The sequence below is a fragment of the Ursus arctos genome, unplaced genomic scaffold (genome assembly GCF_023065955.2).
Source record: "Ursus arctos isolate Adak ecotype North America unplaced genomic scaffold, UrsArc2.0 scaffold_29, whole genome shotgun sequence".
In the NCBI taxonomy this organism is placed as follows: domain Eukaryota; kingdom Metazoa; phylum Chordata; class Mammalia; order Carnivora; family Ursidae; genus Ursus; species Ursus arctos.
The window spans coordinates 7,379,874-7,397,083 of NW_026622974.1; the positions used below are offsets into that span (position 1 = coordinate 7,379,874).

At 44.8% G+C, this 17,210-nt stretch overlaps 1 protein-coding gene and 1 pseudogene across 3 annotated transcripts in view; both read right to left on the minus strand.

The window, feature by feature from the left end:
* Positions 1–17,210, minus strand: part of RCAN2 (regulator of calcineurin 2) — a 264,666-nt gene that overhangs the window by 157,744 nt on the left and 89,712 nt on the right. The gene's annotated exons all lie outside the window — the stretch shown is intronic.
* On the minus strand, positions 12,254–16,830 carry LOC113261328 (heat shock cognate 71 kDa protein-like; annotated as a pseudogene).

The window sequence follows — 17,210 nt, forward strand, 5'->3', positions numbered from 1 at the left end:
ATGCAGTCCGGACTCCGCAGGAGGAAGGCAAGCTGGATTGCAAACTGCCGGCCCAGCTTCATCTCCCATCTCTCCTGGCTTCTTTCTTTCTTTCTTTCTTTCTTTCTTTCTTTCTTTCTTTCTTTCTTTCTTCTTTCTCTTTCTGTTTTTGTTTTGTTTTGTTTTAAGATTTTATTTATTTATTTGACACAGAGAGAGACAGCCAGTGAGAGAGGGAACACAAGCAGGGGGAGTGGGAGAGGAAGAAGCAGGCTCCCAGCAGAGGAGCCTGATGTGGGGCTTGATCCCAGAACGCCGGGATCACGCCCTGAGCCGAAGGCAGATGCTTAACGACTGAGCCACGCAGGCGCCCCACTCCTGGCTCCTTTCTGCACGCTATTGCGTGCAACATTTTTGTAGCTATTTGCACTCCGCCTGCTGTTCCAGGCTCCCTCGGTTTTCCTCCTGCTGTTCCCTCTTACTGGAATGTCCTTCTTCTCTTTCCGTTTATTCTTTCAGACTCAGCTTAGCAATGACTTCCCTTGGGAAGGGTCCCGAGAACCTCAGGTCCCCCCCGACCCCGCCCCGTGATGCTCCCATGGCGCTGATGATAGTGACATGGTCTGCTTGCACACCCGACCCTCCACGAGTCCATCCTCAGCTCCTCCGTGGCTCCATCCTGTGCTATGCATCTCTCTCCTTGCAGGACCGCGTTCGGGGCTTAGGACTCTGCAGGTGCACAGGGAGTGTTTGCTGCGCTCTCGTAGAGCTGTTCCGGAGCTGCTTATTCTATGTGGCTTGTGAATGCAAAGAAAATGAGGTAGTGGCTTTATAGCCTTCTTGAGGTTGCTCAGGTCTCACCAATGTCCTCCACTGCTGTCTCCACTGAGCCTAAAAGTCATGCCTTTGATTTGGCTGCCACGTTCTGATGGAGCGATGTTTCAAGTGGGTATTGAGATTGCCAAAGAGCCTCTGTCACTAGCAGGTCAGACGATCTGGGGTGGAAGCTAAAGGAATGATGGCCAAATTCCCCTATCCCATAATAAAAAAGTGCTTTTGTCAAACATCCACCTCAATGATCCTTTACCTCATGAAATGACAAGAATAAAGAGAAATGCCATCATTATTCGAGACCAAGCAAAACGGAAAATTGACCAGACCCCTCTCTTGGAACCAATTCTGGTTAGGGTATTTCAGTGTGAAGTGTTTGCTTGAGGTTACAAGCAGAACCGTTGAAAATACAATCACAGGAAAACCAGAGGGAGGGGGTTTTCAAGGCAGCTGCTATCAAGAATGATCTCATTGAAGTGGAAGCACCTTGAAGAGAACTCAGGGCACAGAGAAAACACAAATTCTATGCCCCGACTGTAAGGCTGTGAAATTGTTCCAAGTCCCTCCTGACACCTTTGTTCCAAACTGTGACTATTGTATAAATCACAGACAAACATACTGTATGAGCAGGACAATGTTCCCACTGCACTTGTGGTCCTTCTAGGACACTGATTCAAATCCTAGGGCCGAGGCTTTCTAATAGAAAATCCAACTTTTTTTCGTTTGGATCCAACCTTGCTCTGCATAAAACACAACTGTAGATAGGTTCTCCATGGAATGTGATATTTGGAACTTCCCTATCTTCTTTGGAAACTTTTTACATAATGCATTTATGTTTTGTTATTGACCTGTTATTATTAAAATCAAACAAAAACAAACAAAAAACTGTGATTGCTGTAAACTTCCACTGCTTGGCAGAAGTCCAGTTGAGTCACGTTAACCTCGTTTCTGTTAAGAAGACTAGCCTTCAGGGAACGACTGGCATGAGCAGAGGGCTGGGAATGACTTCGTCTAGAGGCCTAAGAAGTAGGTAGATGGAAACAGAGCAAATCGGGCCCGAGAGCAGTAAGACTCCTTTTTGGAAGCATACTGATCTTGAGAAACGACTTTCTTTCTGTGTCCTGACCCATAAAACAGTAGTAACATCTCCCTTGTACGCCGTTGAGTGAGAAAATGCATGCGCAGAAGACAGCAGGGCACTTGGATGTCATGGCAGCCATATAAATGGTGGGGGAAATGAGAGTCTTTGGGGACAACCCTGAGCAAAGGCAGTTGAGGCAAAGGCCAGCCAGGCCCTGAAACCACAGCTCCCGTGTCAGAGGGGAGGGGTGAGTTCTGTGAGCTGGGGCAGCCCAGCACATACACCAGCTCCATGTCTCCAACTCTCAGTCTTGGGCCAGTTTCACAACCGCCCTGTGCCTCAGTTTCCTTGTTTGTGACACGGGGCTCATAACAGTGCCTGCACTTCACGGGGCTGTTGCAGGGAATGATTCAGGTCACAAAAAGCAAAGTACCTGGCACGTAAGGATTCCCCACAGATGCGGCTGCTAAATTGCAGGAAGGGCAGGGCAGGTGTAAGAGAACTGATGTCCTCAGCCCACAGTGTCCGGGAAGAGTTGTGGTACCTGGCTCTGTTGGAAGCTGTGCGTGCTTGGGGGTGGGGGTGGGGAGGGGCTTTGCATACGAGGCTGACATGAGTAGCAGAGTACATTGCCATCTCTTTCCTTCTTCAGAGGGCAATCTGCTCTGTTCCCAGGGCCACATTTCAAATCTTGAGAGCAAGAGCTAACAAAACCAGGGCCAAGGCTCTCATTCTGTCCTAAGCATAGCAGGGGCTAGATGACAGCTCATTACACTACCAATCACAGGAGTATTGATTATTGGAAGATGTCAACTCAGAGGACTGTAGCGGGTCAGGGAGATGGCAATACGGAGTGTGTTTATTGTGCTTGCCGGTGACACAAAGGCAGAGAGGAGGTGGCCTCTAAAGATGGGTCCTGATGCATTGTAGAGGCTCAGGAATCATTGGTTGAGTGAAGGAATGAATGAAAAATCAAGATTTAAAAAGCTTTCAACAGGCTACACTACAGGTCAAAAATCCAGATGCAGTAGAAAGGGGATACATGTTAAGCTTTGCCAAATGGTGGGCATTTTACGTCATAGAAATAAATGCAACAAGGATTTAGGAGATGTCTCAAGGACAAGCTTAATAGATAACCATATGATGTGACCTAAAAAATGTAGACTTCAGCCATGTTATGAAGGTCAGAGAGGAAACAGACCCCTTGGGAGCTGGCCGTGGCCAAGCTTCATGGCGCCCTGTCGTCTTCGGTGTTTGGACAACGCTTCTAAGAGGAGCTGCACTGATACTCTGGAAGGTGCAAAGACAGAACACCAGTGAGAGTCTGAAAACTCTACCACCGGGGAAGCAACTCAGGGGATTGACCACTCTTAGTCTGGAAAAAGAAAGAAGACTTCTTGGGGGCATGAGAGCTGACTTCAACTCTTTAAAATGTGAAGTGTCATCACGTACACGATGAATTCGCTTCATTATTAAACTCAGCAGGGACTCACGGAATGTCTGCATTTACAAAGCACTCATTTGACCAATATTGACTGCTCACCGCTTCTGTGCCAGGCACTGTCCTAGACGCCGGGCCAAGGGTCTCTGCCTTCATGAAGCTGACACGGAATGCATAACAGGAAAGACAGTCCATACACAAGTAAACAGAGAAGAATTTCTGGAAGGATGAAAGCGTATGTGACGTGCACCTCACACACTGGCCTCCAGATGTAGGAGGATATGCTTATTCTTTGTTGTACCATTATTGAGATTAAGATAGACTGTAATTCAATAAGAGGGAGAAATTTCTCCCAATAGAGCATGAACTTTGTCAAAAAGTAGTGAATTCTATCAGTGGAAATGTGAAAAACAACACCTGTGTGGCCATCTTTCTGGACTGTTGTGGGGAATTGCTAAGGATGCGTTCAAAATGGATCAGTGGTCCCAAGAGCTTTGGATTCCCTAGACCAGCACAACTGAAAACATGGCAGGCGGTAACACAGGATGACCAAGTTTTTATATTGCTGAGCACATTAATAGAAACCCGACTATTATTAACATCTTCTCATTAAAGAAAGGTCATTTTTTAGGGACTTACAAAAAAAGAATGACACGGTATCAGAATAAAAAGTTCTCTAAGTAAATTTGGTTATATTAAAATTTCATAACATTGGCCTTACTTTTCTAATTTTGCAACAGACTATCAAAAATCTCATCGTCAGCCTGAAAGAGTCCAGAGCCTGGAATTTGAAAACAGCAGTGGATGACCTTGAAATTCTTCCTAAGAGTTTTCCAATGATTATGCACTACCAAAATTTAGTACATTTGTTTAAGTGTGGGGTTTGGGAGCTGATGTCTGTGAATTTAAAGCCACAGCTCAAACTAGCTACAGGAAAGCTATTTAACTTTCAGTTTCGACTCCTGTGACAATGGGGATGATAACATAACTGACTTGAGGTGCTATAAGAATTCACGGAGGGGCACCTGGTGGCTCAGTTGGTGAAGGATCTGCCCTTGGCTCTGGCCATGATCTAAGATCCTGGGATCCAGGCCCGCGTCGGGCTCCCTGCTCTGTGGGGAGTCTGCTTCTTCATCTCCCCACTCGTACTTTCTTACTCAGTCTCTCTCTCTCAAGTAAATACATAAAATAAAAAAAAGAGAGAATTCATTGAGATAACGCAAACAGAGCACTCAAGGCAGCAAGTGACATGTAGAAATCGTTCAATAAAAACACAGCGACTGCCCCTTTTTGTCAGATCTTCTGTCCCAAGGGAAATGGTGAAGTGAGGGACATTTCTCATGGATAACAGGATCAGTACACAGCGTTTTTTAAATACCTGAATTTCCCATGAAGCAATAGATTGCCTTGTGGCATCTGGTGGCTCAGTTGGGTGAGCATGTGACTCTTGGTTTCAGCTCAGGTTATGAGCTCAGGGTCATGAGATCGAGCCCCAGGGCTGGCTCCATGCTGGGCATGGAGCCTGCTTAGTATTCTTTCTCTCCCTCTCCTTCTGCCCTCTTCTTCCACTGCTCACCCCTATTTGTGTGTGCACACTCTGTCTCTCTTAAAAAAATAAAATAAAATAAAATAAAATAAAATAAAATAAAATAAAATAAAATAAAAAAAGAAATAGATCGCCTTCTTTAGCATGTACCTGAAACTCTGCCCCCTATTCCCCGGGAAGTAGACAAGCATCATGGCTGGTTCCTAAAAGGATGGTTTTCTTTTCCTCCTCCACATTATTCATTTCCCTAAGCTCCTGCTTCTGCCTTCCGTTGTCTACCTTCTCTGGAACTTACTGGCTTCTCCAGAGAATGCCTGACCCCTTACTACTTTTTTTCTTGCCTCCTAGAGCCTCTTCTGTATTCTTTCTTTTTTTCTTTTTCTGCTTTATTTTAGTTCGTCTTTATTTGTCAAGTTTATAGCGGTCGGTGGAGCCTCCTACGTTCTCTCTTCCACCTGCCTGTTTTCTCCCCAGTCTACCAGCGGTATGGCTTCCGCTCACCTCTTCCCCGCCCTGCCTTCGGCCACCCCCAGTGCAGCCAACACCGGTAGCAGGCTTCCAGAGTAAATCAACAACTCTTGCTCCATGTCTCTGGCAGGCGATGGAACATGTCTACACGCTGAGGACACGTATTAGGCCTGTGAGCTCAAGTCTGAAAGCTAAGTAATGTGCAAGATGACTTACGTTTGAAAGCTGAGCCACCAGTCAACCTTCCCTGGCTCATGCTTTGTGACAATGCCCTGCAGTGTCTATTCAAAAGGATACGTTGTTCTAACAATAGCTAATGCTTCTATTGTTTGGTAAGGAACTGATACTGTGTTGTTATTAACAGTGATCAGATTTAAGTCCTTGACAGGTGCTGAGCACCCTAGAATTCAAGAACTCGATTCATCAGCAGCCATAAATCTAGACAAAAAGGTGCCGAAATAAGGTCTTCATACACAGGTCTTAACTGAGAGACGTCAGTGGAGTTTCTGTGATTTGGCATTTGCGTAAATTAAAATGTGCTGAATAAGTCCTGCATGACTTTTCATTAGTGCCTATGCCAGTTCCACATTTATGACTTATTAGTTCAAAATGTGGCTGGGCACACTAGAAGAAAAAATGTAGTGTGGTATAATTCTTGAACACAGTCCAATGGATAAAAGCAGTGATGGTGGAGCAGTAAATGGGGGCACCTGGGTGGCTCAGTTGGCTAAGCATCCGACTCTTGATTTTGGCTTAGGTCATGATCTCAGGGTTGTGGGATCGAGCCCTGCTTTGGGCTCCATGCTCAGCACAAAGGTTGCTTAAGATTCTCTCTCTGCCTCTTGAACACGAATGCTTACTTCCTTCCCCATATAGGGAAGTTCTCTACTATGATTTGCTCAAATATACCTTCTAGTCCTCTCTCTCTCTCTCCACCCCCTCAGGAATCCCAATAATTCTGACATTGGAATGTTTCTTGGCATCATTGATCTCTCTAAGTCTGTTCTCATAGGCTTCAAGCCGCCTATCCCTATCCTCCTCGGCTTCCTTCCTTTCTATCAGCTTATCTTCTAGATCATGAATTCGTTCTTTTGCCTCATTTACCCTGGCTGTTACAGTATCCAGTATAGACCGCATCTCACTCATAGCATTTTTAAGTTCTGCCTGATTAGATTTCATTTCTGCCCTTAAATGGTGCTGGGAAAATTGGACAGCCACATGCAGAAGAATGAAACTGGACCATTCTCTTACACCATACACAAAGATAAACTCAAAATGGATGAAAGACCTAAATGTGAGACAGGAATCCATAAAAATCCTAGAGGGGAATATAGGAAGGAACCTCTTCCACACTGGCCACAGCGACCTCTTTCAAGACATGTCTCCAGAGGCAAGGGAAACAAAAGCAAAAATGAACTTTTGGGACTTCATCAAGATAAAAAGCTTTTTCACAGCAAAGGGAACAGTCAACAAAATTAAAAGGAGACCCACAGAATGTGAGAAGATATTGGCAAATGACATTACGGATAAAGGACTAGTATCCAAGATCTATAAAGAACTTCTCAAACTCATCACCCAAAAAACAAATAATTCAGTCAATAAATGGGCAGAAGACATGGACACTTCTCCAAAGAAAACATACAAAAGGTTAACAGACACAAGAAAAAAATGTTCAACATCACTATCCATCAGGGAAATACAAATCAAAACCACAGTGAGATACCACCTTACACCAGTTAGAATGGCAAAAATTAACAAGACTGGAAACATGTGTTGGAGAGGATGTGGAGAAAGGGGATCCCTCTTATACTTTTGGTGGGAATGCAAGCTGGTACAGCCACTCTGGAAAACAGTATGGACGTTCCTCAAGACATTAAAGATAGAGCTACCTATGACCCAGCAGTTGCACTACTAGGTATTTACTGCAAAGATACAGATGTAGTGAAAAGAAGGGGCACCTGCACCCCAATGTTCATAGTAGCAATGTCCATGATAGCCAAACTGTGGAAGGAGCTGAGATGCCCTTCAACAGACAAATGGATAAAGAAGATGTGGTTCATATATATAATGGAATATTACTCAGCCATCAGAAAGGATGAATATCCACCATTTGCACTGACATGGATGGAACAGGGGGGGTTATGCTAAGTGAAGTAAGTCAAGCAGAGAAAGACAATTATCATATGGTTTCACTCATTTGTGGAACATAAGGAATAGCTCGGAGGGCCACAGGGGTAGGGGAAGGAAACTGACTGGGAAGAAATCAGAGGGAGACAAACCATGAGAGACTTGGACTCTGGGAACCAAACTGAGGGTTATAGAAGGGAGAGGCGTGGGGGGATGGGGTAACTTGGTGATGGGCATTAAGGAGGGCCCGTGATGTGATGAGCACTGGGCATTATATGCAACTAATGAATCGTTGAACACTACATCGAAAACTAGTGATGTACTATATGCTGGCTAATGGAACATAATAAAAAATGAAAAAATATAAATCAGACCATTAAAAAAAAAAGATTCTCTCTCTCCCTCTTCCCCTCCTACTCCCCCTGCATGCTTGCTCACTCTCTCTCTCTCCCAAGTGAATAAATAAATCTTAAAAAAAAAAAAGCAGTAAATGAATTCCCTGATAGACTGTTCATGCTTTGCAAGAAAAAGGGAAGAGTCATGGACGACTGCAAGAATTTTGGCCTGAACAACTAGAAGGAAGAGTCGTTATTTCCTGAGATGGGGAACACTGGAGAGAAATAAGTTGCTAGGGGTGGTGATGGGGTGGTGGTGGGATGGGTCATGAACTTGGGTTTAGACTTGTAAAGTTTGAGAGGCCTTGAGGTAAGTAGGGTTGCCAAGGAGCAGGTGAAGATCCAAGCTGGGGTCTCAGAGCAGAGAGCCGGGGCAGATCCATGGACTGCAGGGCCATTAGTGCGTCCACGGTGTTTAAACGGTGAGAAGGGACTGGGCTAGGGAGAGAGGAAAGGTAGACCCAAGGCTGAGTCTGGAGCACTTCTGCCTGAGGTTGAAGAAAGGAAGAAAAATCAGCAAAGCAGCAGCACAGGACTCAGGTAAGGTGGAATCCCAAAAACCGGATGGAGAAAACGTTGCAAGAAGGAAGCATTAGCTGTGTTAAAGGATAATCTCTCTTTTTTTTTTTTAAAGATTTTTATTTATTTATTTGACAGAGATAGAGACAGCCAGTGAGAGAGGGAACACAAGCAGGGGGAGTGGGAGAGGAAGAAGCAGGCTCATAGCGGAGGAGCCTGATGTGGGGCTCGATCCCATAACGCCAGGAACATGCCCTGAGCCGAAGGCAGACGCTTAACCGCTGTGCCACCCAGGCGCCCCTAAAGGATAATCTCTTAAAAATGGAAAAAAAAAAAATGGAATCCAATTCTTTAACTCCTCTCAAAATAAAAGAATACATCCAATATTAATTACACGTTTCAGATCAAAATCTCAAGGCTAATTCTTCAGTACTCCCATGCCGGACTGTTTCAAACACCTTTAATAACACATAACTACAAATAGAACTGATGACAAGATGCGTTCCTAAACGTAGCACGGAAGCATTCAGGCTACGGAGGCTGGCTCATTTCATCACATCTCTGCTTCCTTTAGCATCTTCTGTGGGTTGTAAAGTCCTCTTGCCAATTTAAGAAGAAACATGTACCCTAGCGGGGGTGCTATGTTCCCTCGGTCAAAGATTCAGGACTGTGACACACTTACTGATCTGTCAAATTTAGTACCAAGACGTGGGATCTGAGCGCTGGATTTCAAAGCTGATTCTGACCACATTCCAGTTGAACAAGCCGGTTCCTTTCTGTTTCGATCTGTGTGCTATGTCAGCGGGGGGCCCTAGGCCGAGTTCTTCCAGCTGCACTTCGTTTCATACATTTCCTAGAATATATTTCTAGTTACACCTTAGACCGTTCTTTTATCATAAGCTTATTTCAATGTTTTATCACCTAGTTTAGGTAGAAGAAATTCTGCACCTTTAACCAAGTTGCAGCCAGTGTCTTTTCCCCCTCAGTTAGATTCATGGAATGTCTTTGTTCCCTGATTGAATTCCACATTCTCTCCCTGTTTTTCTTGTCCGCATCTGGGCCATAGTTTTGGAATCCCTTTTATTAATAAGAGAAGATTAAATTGAAGGTTTGCGGGAGCAATAGAACCAAGCGCAGATTGGGTTTCTTTATTCCAATGCGTAACTCCGAGGGTTATTGCCGCAGGGTTTGGTAAGATGGTGCTCAGAACTGTAAAGTAGGCCCAGCGCACTCTTGCTTAGCTCTGAGGACCCCACGCAAGAGGGCTAGGGACTCAGAGATGCAGGCTGAGGAACCATAAAGGAGAGTCCAGAATGCCTCATTCATTCAAAAGACATATACTTGGCACCTTGGTATGGAGTCAATGCATGTATTCCCCCCAAATTCATATTTTGAAACCATACCCCCAAGGGGATGGTATTAGGAGATGGGGGTCTTTGGGAAGTCAAGAGGTCAAGAGGGCGAAGCCCTCATGAATGGGACTAGTGTCCTTTCAAGGAGAGACACGATAATTTGCTCCATCTCTCTGCCTTCTGCCATGTGAGGTCACAGTAAGAGTATGACCATCTGCAAACCAAGAAGGGGGCCCTCACCAGACACTGGATCGGCCAGCACCTTGACCTTGGACGGCCCCGCCTGCAGAACTTCCAGAAATACTTGCTTGTTGTTGAAGCCATCCAGTCTGGGGTATTTTGTCCTAGCAGCCCGAGCTAAGACACACCTACCATCCGCCTGGTACTGTGCTGGGTGCCAGGCAGGACTGAGATGCAGCAGTGCCCACCGGCAAGGCTGAGCTGGTCATTTACAGCAGGGGTCGATTCTGATTGGTCAGTCATGGCTCCATACAGGCTGTTACATGTAATGAATCTCATCCCCGATGCTAGAGATCCTAAAGTGACTAGGATACATTTCCATCTTTTAGGGATTTGGGTTCGTTTTAATGATTTCCAAGAGATATCTCTCCCTTCTGATCTCAGTTACAGTAACCCTGATGGTACATTGTCTAGGCTTGTTGTAGTTACTGCATTTAACCACAAATGCCCTAGTATGACTTCATTTATGTAACGTTCTAAAACTGACAAAATTATAGAGATGGGAAACAGATCAGTGGTTGCCAGGGGTTGGGGGTCAGGGGAGGTCAGAAGGGATCATCCCACAGAGATTGTGGTGGGTACACAAATCTCTCCAGGTGAGAACATTTCACAGAGATACACACACACACACACACACACACACACACACACAGAGTGAATATATGTAAAATTGGTGAGAGCTGAGTAAACGCTGTTATCTAGCTAATAGTATAATCCCGACGTCAGTTTCCTGGTTTTGATAAATGCACCCTAGTTAAGTACAATGTTACCTTCGGGGAAAGCTGGAGAAAGGGTACCTGGGATCGCTCAGTACTATTTTTGCAACTTCTTAGGAGTCTATAATTATTTCCAAAAATGTAAGAAAAAAATCATGTTTTCATTCCTTTATATGTAAATAAATTGAATGCCCTATGATATTAAAAAGTTTCCATTTCAAGTCAACTCTTCTGTCCCGACGTACCAATAATGAACAAGTGTTTTTGGGTGATTATCAATGCCACATCTTTATTTATATAACATATTTGATTCACACAAATACTATGTGCACAAATCTTTCAAATTTTGAATTCTCTTTTATATAGAAGGTCTAATACCAGGAAAAATATCCTACGAGTAAATAGGCTCATTATTTAGGTGCAACAAAACTCAGGAATAAGCACATTTATCACAGCATAGTTGATGATGGCAGAAAACTGGAAACTATCTAAATACTCAATTAAGAACATTTTGACAGACACCCAGAATTGACAAATTGAAGGCAACCAAAATGTTATTGTAGAAGAATACTTAGTAATCTGGAAAGCTGCCCTCAATGTTTGGCTAAGTGAAGAAAAGTTCTTAAATAGGGTCTAGAACAATATGTATACTGTGTAATTTGCAGAGGGAAACAAGAGGTATTTAAATGTTAATGGTGGATTTCCTCTGTGTGATGGCATTACAATGATTCTTTTATTTCTTTGAATTATTTCAATTTTCTAAAATGTCTACAGTGGAGATTTATTACATTTGTAATAAAGGTAAAATGCAAAGAATGCTGCATATATTAAACCCAGTTCTGTATAGACCAGCGTCTCTCAACTGCGGTGAGTGGCTGCAGCTCGAAAGATGTATTCAAAGTGGTCCATGACTAGCACTACGAGAATTTTTAGTGTGGTGTTTTTGTTAAGACGACAACCTTAACATAATGATACAGACATATTTTGGATCGTCTGAATGTTCACGGTATATCAGAGATGACCAGTGCCCATATTTGCCTTTATTTTTATGTCTGCAAGGTTGACAAGCGCTGCCACTCTAATTCTCACAGACTAATGAGAAAAGAAACAGAGTCAAATGTAACAGGCGATGTATTTGCAGCTAGTAAAGGCCACAGCCCACTGCACAAATTAGGGTTTGCAGAATCTCCAATAGAGAAAGTCCTGGAGAATACCAGGCAAGCCAAACTCAAAAGAACTTGTGTCAGCAGCATTCAGTATCCAATTCACAAAGTGAGCAGTGATTAAACTGTAGCAAAGGGTATCATCAGTCACACTAAATTAACCAGTGTTTTATAGCGATTGTTTTTAGTTTTTATTGTATTTAATGTTTTGGCCTATGTGAAAGCAATAGGCATAGGCATTTTGGGCCTACTTATTTTATTTTCTGGTGCCAATTTTAAATACAATTTTATTTAAGACATTGCATTTTCCACTTACAATACAGTGCTTATAAAGTGAAATGTTTATTTCCTTTCCCTGCGCACATGTTCCATATTCAAGTATGAAGAATGCCCAGTTTATTTACTACGGCAGCTCAACATTAAAACTGCCATGGAAATTGCTACAAATGTAGGTCCTTCCAATGTTTTGTGGGGAACAATGCTAGACCTAGTCTCAGGCTGGCTTACCCACCTCTTCAGTGGTGGGCCAAGAGGAGGCACCACCAGAGGGAGGGGCTCCGCGGCAAGGCAGCCCGCAGGCCCTCCGCCGGGCATGCCTCCTGAACTCTGGTACAGCTTGGTCAGGACGGGGTTGCAGACTTCCCCCAGCTCTTCCTGCTGATGCTCAAATTCTTCCTTCTCTGCAGTCTGGTTCTTATCAAGGCAGTTGCCGACTCGATTTATCAAAAATCTTCTGTCTGTCCTCATTGTTGACTTTGCCCTGAAGTTTTCACCTTCGACAGGTGCTTTCACGTTGACTGGATAAGACTCAAGTGAATTCTTGGAAGACACCTTGTCCCACTGCTTCTCATCTTCCGCTTTGTACTTCTCAGCTTCCTGGACCGTGTGCTCAATGTCCTCCTTGCTCAAGCAGGCTTTATCATTCGGGCTGGTAATCTTGCTCTCTTTTCCTGAACTCTGATCCGCAGCAGAGACACTGAGGATGTCGTTAGCATCCATATCAAAAGTAACTTCAATTGGAGGAGCGCCCGGGGGGGAGGGGGCAGGAGGTATGCCCGTGAGTTCAAACTTGCCAAGCAGGTTGATTTCCGTGGTTATGGCGCACTCCCCTTCATAAACCCGAACGAGCACACCAGGCTGGTTGTCAGAGTAGGTAGGGAAGGTCTGCATCTGTTTGGTAGGAATGGTAGTAGAGCACTTGATGAGGAGTCATGACTCCTCCAGTAGTTTCAAAGCCAAGAGAAAGAGGAGTGACATCCATCAGCAGGGAAACTTGAACATTTTCAGATTTGTCTTCAGAAAGGATGGCTGTCTGGACAGCTGCCCCATACACAACAGCCTCATCAGGGCTGATGCTCTTATTCGGTTCCTTTCCTTTGAAGAAGTCTTGCAGAAGTTTCTGAATCTTGGGGATATGGGTAGAACCACCCACCAGGACGATATCATTGATCTGACACTTGTCTAGCTTGGCATTCCAAAGGGCTGTCTCTACAGGGTCCAGGGTGCCATGGAACGGCTCAGCATTCACTTCTTCAAATCGGGGACAAGGCACAGAGGTATGGAAGTCAATTCCTTCATACAGAGACTCAATCTCAATACTGGCCTGGCTGCTGGGAGACAATGTATGCTCAGCACGCTCGCAAGCAGTCTGGAGGTGGCGGACCGCCCTCTTGTTCTTGAGGATGTCCTCCTTATGTTTGCACTTGAACTTTGCAATAAAACGGTTGACCATTTGGTTGTCAAAGTCTTCTCCACCTAAGTGGGTGTCTCCAGCTGTAGATTTGAACTCAAGGATCTCATCTTCAATGGCGGGGATTGAGACATCAAAAGTGTCACCTCCTAAGTCATGGATGAGCATAGTCCTTTCAGCTCCAACCTTTCTGTCTAAGCCCCTGTGATTTCCTTCATCTTGTCAAAACCACAGAGGACACCTCTTCTTTCCTTTGTATCCTACTTAGACCTTGGGCCTGCCGGCAGCATTTGCCACCACAAAGGGCCAATGCTTCATACCAGATTGGACAACAGCATCATCGAATCTACGTCCGATCAGACACTTGACATCAAAAACTGTGTTGGTGGGGTTCACTGCTACTTGATTCTTCACAGCATCGCTGATCAATCATTTGGCGTCAGTAAAGGCGGCATAACTTGCGGTGGTTCCGTTTCCTGATCGTTGGCAATTATTTCCACTTCCCCATGCTAGAAGACACCCAACAAGAGTAGTTGGTGCCAAGATCAATGCCAACTGCAGGTGCCTTAGATTAGCTGCTTCTATGTGGGCCCTGCTCAGTTTGCAAAGAAAGCAGCCATCTGGAGAGCTAGCATGTCGTTCAATGAGAGCCTATGCCCATTGAGTTGTGTGTTGTCTTCACTTCAGTAGCATATTGTGAAAAATATTAAATTGAAGTCCAGAAAAATCTTTTTCTTTTTTAAATGTCTGCACACTGCCCAGGTTTGAGAAGCACTGTTCTAGAACCAAAAAATGCTCCCCACACATGAACACAGTACCTTTAGAAACTACATAAACTCAGGACGCTAAGATGTCACTTCATCTTGTGCACTGACACTCTGTCACTAACAGAGAAAGGGATTCAGTTCCACAGGCTGGTTGCTCTATTATTTGGAACCTCAAATACATTTTTCTCGCTCACAGAAATTATATTAAAAACCATGTTAGGATCCCAGATCAGTTGACCAAAGCCCTTTTATTTATTTTGCTGAAAACTTCATTTTTTTTTATTTGAGAGAGAGAGAGAGATCACGAGAAGGGGGAGAGGTAGAGGGAGAAGTAGACTCCCCACCGAGCAGGGAGTCTGATGGGGGGCTCGATCCCAGGACCTTGGGATCATGACCTGAGCTGAAGGCAGACGCTTAACCGACTGAGCCACCCAGGCACCCAACCAAAGCCCTTTTAATATAAAAATGTTCCTGGGCCAGGAAGAATAATGTGTCCTGGGGTAGACTGGAAACAACATATTTTCCCTTCCTTTTTCATTAGACCAGGAAACATTTTATAGCAGAGGTTTGGGGCCACTGTCTTTATCTTCCGCGTCATTCTAGCCCTATCTCTTTCCCAAATCCAGCAATCTTCCCTGTAAAAGTATTCCCTGCTGCAAAGTAAGTGCTTTCATACATAGAATCGCCCAAAGTTTATAAACAGCTTCACAAGGCCTGTCTTCCTGACTCCTCATATCACAGCGGCCTGATAAATAAGCATTAAAATTCTCATTTTGTAGACAGCAAAACTCAGTTTCAGAGAAGTTAAGTGGCATTCCCACGGTCAAACAGCAGTAGCAAAATAGGCCTCAAGTGTAAGTGTTTGATTCCAATTCCCTGAGTTTTCTCCTCCAATCTCTGATAATAACAACTATTTTTCTTTCCTAGATCATTAGGAGAGAAAAATGTTTAATTAACATAACATTTGCTTCAAATGGCTAATAACTACTTAACTCTCTGGGATATTTGCATTTTCAAAGCAGAGTGACAGGCTGCCCAAATATATGACATGGAGAACTGAGGGAAAGATGCATACATTTCCTAGGGTTGACAATTACCACAAACTCCGTGGCTTAAAACCACAGAAATAAATTCTCTCACAGCTCTGAAAGCTAGGGGTCTGAAATCAAGGTGTTGGCAGGGTTGGCTCCTTCTGGAGGCTCCAGAGGACAGTCCCCTTCTAAGCTCTCTCCTAGCTTCTGGGGCTGCCGGCCATCCTTGGTGAGTCTGGGCTTGTAGACACAGCACTTGAATCCCCGCCACCATGTTTCCCTCCTTCTCCTCTCCTCAGGACACTTGTCATTGGACTCGGAGCTCACCCTAGTCCAGGATGATCTTATCTTGAGATCTTCAACTTAATTATATTTGCAAAGACCCTTTAATCAAGTAAAGTCCCACTCACAGGTGCTGAACGGACTTATCTTTGGGGGAGGGGCACAATTCAAACCATGACACAAGGGCAATTGCTAAATGAACTTTCTCCTTCATGCAATATCAAGGCAACTCAGCAATCCTCTATCCCACCCATTATCTCCTAGCCAAAAACAAATGTCCTGCCTCTGGAAATTTCCTCCAGGCTCTGGATTCTACCTCTAGTCATTGGTTTCCACTGTTTCTGTATTCTGCCTAAAATGGCATTTCTTCCTCTTCCCTGCCCATTCATATGATCACCGCCAAGGGGAGGGCGGCCTGGCTTTCACTGATTTGTCTACCTGGCCTGGTCTTCCACTCTCCTTAGCATTTACTAAAGCCCACTGAGTCCAGGCTTCCTGGAAAGCTCATTCCCCACCCCCTTTCATCCTCAACTACCATTTATCTTGGACCAGAATGCTAACACCAGGGAGACATGATTGGTTGTTCTTAGAGGTCAAGGCAGCCTGGCTCTGCCTGGGAGTCAGTCTCCCTCATTAGTTCCTGACAGTTGATGCTTTTCATTGCTTCTTTCTCTTGTCCCTGCCCTCACATCATCTTTGACTCCCGTGGCCCAGAAATCTCAGGGCATTTTCCATGCCCCACTACAGGTAGGGGAGACCTGGCCCATGGCTCCCGTGGCCACTATCCCATAGCAGTGGGGGGATAAAGTGGTACTGGTCATTTTCAAAAAAAAAAAAAAAAAAAAAAAAGACCAATATTTGTAAGAAAAGAAAGGCTTCCTTCTTTTTCGGACCCTATTCTTTACAGCAGATGGTGCTTCTTAAAATATACTCTCCACTGACCACCCGAATGAGAAACACCCATGCTAGTGGTTAAACGTGCACCTTTCTCAGCCTGATTCTAGGCCATTGTAACAGAACCTCTGGGAAAGGACCCAGAACTCTGTTCTTTAGCAAGTTTCCTAGTGGTTCTCCTACGCACTAGATTCTGAGAACGGTCTTCCAGTATAATCACAAGTACTCAGCACAGCGGTGCTTCGCAGCATTAAGTTAGGCCCAGCTGTTGGGTCACAGAGCCCTTCCTGCAGCACAACATTGCCCATGGGCTCGCGTCAGACCCTCATGGCTCCAGAGTCACCTTTCCTCCTCCATCCTTCCCACCTGGGCAGGAACAGCCCACTGTCTTCTCTCTTTCTGCTTCGTGTTTGGGGAAGGTGTCTCCCACCCCTAGTACTGGGCCATTGCCAGTGCTCCCACGGGTCTCCTTACAGTCTGAATTCTGGAAAGAAGGTTGAGGTTTGGGTGACTTTCACCCCGAGTTCTCATTGTCAAAGGGATGAAGAAGGGCAGAGAGAGAAAAAGCACAGCAAGAGACCCCCACCCCCAAACCCTGCCCCAGGAGTGCGCGTGCCTGCTTGCTCGACTCGGACTTGGGTCATGCAGGAGCCTGGCCTGGACTGCTCCCAGCCTCAGTGTGACTGGG